Source organism: Pyrus communis, chromosome 3 (genome assembly GCF_963583255.1).
Source record: "Pyrus communis chromosome 3, drPyrComm1.1, whole genome shotgun sequence".
Taxonomy (NCBI): Eukaryota; Viridiplantae; Streptophyta; class Magnoliopsida; order Rosales; family Rosaceae; genus Pyrus; species Pyrus communis.
In genome coordinates, this window is record NC_084805.1 from 757,703 (window position 1) to 761,443 (window position 3,741).

Consider the following 3,741-nt stretch of genomic DNA (forward strand, 5'->3'; position numbering starts at 1 on the left):
ATTGAAAATGTTCGATTTCATTTAGTAAGGAATGGAATGATAAAGACATATAATACTTGGAACCATCTAGGTCCAATTAATTCTTGAATTGTCCCATTATTTGGACAGTTAGGGAATGCACAGTTATGACGCGTAGTTTATGGTTGAAGGATTAGGTTTCGGTTATGGAGATTTCGGCGTCATCTCTATACGTTCTTCGAGTCATTCATAGGTATTTTATATCTACGTCGTACACCTGAAAAACTGTATCGAGATGCTACCGAAATTCATCCACGTCGAAATCTAATATGATGTAGCTGTAAATTACGTGACATGACTATGCATTCTCAAATGGGATAGGGCCCTTACCGGAGGCATAAGGTGATATTATCATTTTGTATGAAATTTTTGTGATTGTTGTATTGTTATTGTGGTTCCAGGAATTATGGACAGGACGTGGATACAGAACCTGAATAGATGCGCAGAACTAGAATTCGGTGTCCTTGTAGGAGGTGTAACAACACCTAAAGGGAGACAATTGAAAATGTTTGATTTCATTTAGTAATGAATGGAATGATTGAGACATATAATACTTGGAACCATCATAGGGAACAATTAGACAATGCTTTGTCTTCAAACGCCACAAGAATGGACAATGTTGAACCTATTGTGGATTGTAATGAACAAGTCATGGATATTATAGATGATGCTCTTCCATTTGCATCGACAAACACCAATCAGGAAGGGGAAGATGATGTGCCTACACCAATGGACAGTGCAGAGTTCGAACAATATGAAAAACTATTAAAAAATACCAACCAAGAATTATACCCAGGATGTGAGAGCGTTTCTGTTCTCACGGCCATTGTGGAACTAATGCACAGAAAAATAAAGTATCGTATGTCGAACCAGTGTTTCGATTACTTTTTGGAGGTTTTCAACAGAATGCTTTCGAAGGACAATTGTTTGCCGAAAGGCCATAGACATGCTCAAACGGTGTTGAATGGTCTTGGATTGGGTTATGAAAATATTCACGCTTGCAAAAACAATTGTATTTTATTCTACAAGGAGACTAAAGCATTGGATAAATGCCCTATATGCAATGAGTCAAGGTTCAAAATAACATCTCAGAATAAAACAACTAAGATCCCACAAAAAGTCATGCGTTATAGGTTGCAGCGATTGTATCTGTCGACGTATACTGCCACAGACATGAGATGACATAAGGAAAAACGGGTAAACGACGATGTGATGAGGCATCATGCAAATGGGGAGGCATGGAATAAGTTTGATCGAACGTTCCCCGAGTTTGTTGTTGATCCTCAGAATGTTAGATTGGGACTTGCTACTGACGAATTCAATCCGTTCGGAGTTCTAAACCAACAACACATCACTTGGCCGATTTTCATATTCCTATATAATTTGTTGCCTTGGAAATGCTTGAAAAACGAATGCATGATGATGACTCTTTTGATAACTGAGGATCCTGACAGGTCAATCGATGTTTACTTAAGGCCGTTGGTTGATGAGCTGAATGATTTATTGACAAATGGTGTGCGCACGTACAATAAGTCCACTAGGAAGACGTTCACTTTACGGGCAGCAATTATGTGGACTGTGAATGATTTTCCCGCATATGCAATGGTTTCTAGGTAGAGCACTAAGGGTTATATGGCATGCCTTGTATGCAAGGATGATGTAACATCTGGTTGGCATGCCGGAAAAGTTTGTTACCTTGGTCATCAAAGATGGTTGCCATGGGACCACGAGTGGCGAGAAAAGGATAAAGAGTTCAACGGGAACACAGAGCATCGCCTCAAACCTAGAGAATGGTCTGTGATCAAATTTTGGAACAGCTTAACCATTTGGATTTTGCTCCGTTTGGGAAAACAGTGAGTCAGACCAGACCTTCTACAGATATGAATTGGACGCACAAGCCTATGTTTTATGAGCTCCCGTATTGGTCGAAACTAAAATTGAGACATAACGTCGACGTTATGCATGTTGAGAAAAATGTATTTGACACATTGGTGGGCACCATTCTAGATATCGAGGGCAAGACAAAGGACATGATCAATGCTTGCCTTGATTTGGAAAGAATAGGCTTACGGAGGGGTTTATGGATGAATAGGGACAGTGATAAAGGCAGAAGGGATCTTGCATTTTTTTCAATAAAATCGAATGACAAAAAGAGTTTTTAAAGTTTGTATCGTCTGTAAAGTTTCCCGATGGGTATGCTTCTAATATCGCGCATTGTGTGAAAGTTGATAGGGGTAAATTTGCTGGACTAAAGAGCCATGACTGCCATATGTTTATGCAACACCTACTTTTTGTGGGTATTCGACACCTATTTCCGGAAGATGTAGCGAAGCCAATCATGTTGTTGTTCAGATTTTTTTCCCAACTGACGGCAAAAACGTTGCGAAAGATGGACATTAATCAGTTGCGCCATGACATTGTCCAAGTCCTATGCAAGTTTGAGATGATATTCCCTCCAACTTTCTTCATAAGTATGATCTACTTGATGGTTCACTTGCCCGAAGAGGCATTGCTTGTTGGTCATGTCATATAATTCTCATCATTTGTTTATGCATCATTAGCCCACGTTTACTAATTTGTATCGTATCATTTTATTTTGGCAGGCTTCTCAGGGAGCTAAAAAAAGTGTACGCAATAGGGCGAAGCCCGAATGATCAATTACAGAAGCTTGGGTTCAATATGAGTCGCTTACTTTCTGTGGAATTTATTTAAAAGATGTGGAGACGGCTTTCAACCATCCTCAGTTCAATAATGACAGAGGTGTAAGAAAGGAGAAACTTTATGTTTTTGCCCAAAGCGCACGACCCTTTGGAGATCGTGTATGAGGAGAGTCGTTTTCCAGAAATGACATGGAGGTAACTCATTGGTTCGTACTGAACAACTGTGATGATATAATGGCATACTTAGATGATCATAAAGAGATGATGAAGCGAGAACATCCATCACATTTGTATGCCAAGAAACACCGAGAATTGTTTCCACAATGGTTTCTCGAATATGTAAGTTATATGTGTTTTGTATTTGACATATATATTGTAGTATTTAATTTTCTCAAACTAACATGTGTATGTTTTTGTATAATATTATGTGAATAAATTGAAAGCATTGAATTCCCCCACTTACAGTGAAGAGTTATATAACTTGGCGTTTGGCCCGATTCACACTGAATTGTTCTCTGGTTGCCATGTTAACAACGTCAAGTTTTTGGGGATTGCATGAGATGACAAGTTGTGTACGCAAAACAGCGGTGTCCATGTCTTAGGTGGAGGCGAAAGTACGAACATTGATTTCTATGGCAAACTAACAACTGTAGTGTAATTGCTTTACAAAGACCGATACCAAGTGATCATGTTGAAGTGTTGATGGTTTGATACAAACCCAAATAGGCAGGGAAGTGTTAAAATCGACCATGGCTTACTATTTGTGAGCAATAATAGAACTTGGTACGATGACGACCTTTACATTTTGGCAAACATGGCAAAACAGATTGTGTATCTAAATGACCCTAAAGCCGGGAGAGGTTGAAAAGTTGTTCAGAAGATGGATCAGAGGAGCGTCTATGCTATACTAGAACAAGACCCAATTGACTACGACGTCGACAACATCGCTTACCAACGTTTAGAATCTTCAATGGAAAATGTTGCGGAAATACTTCGAGATACAAATCTTATCCAAGAACCGTTTCAGATACGAAGAGTGTCTTCAATCAAAATACAATTTCAG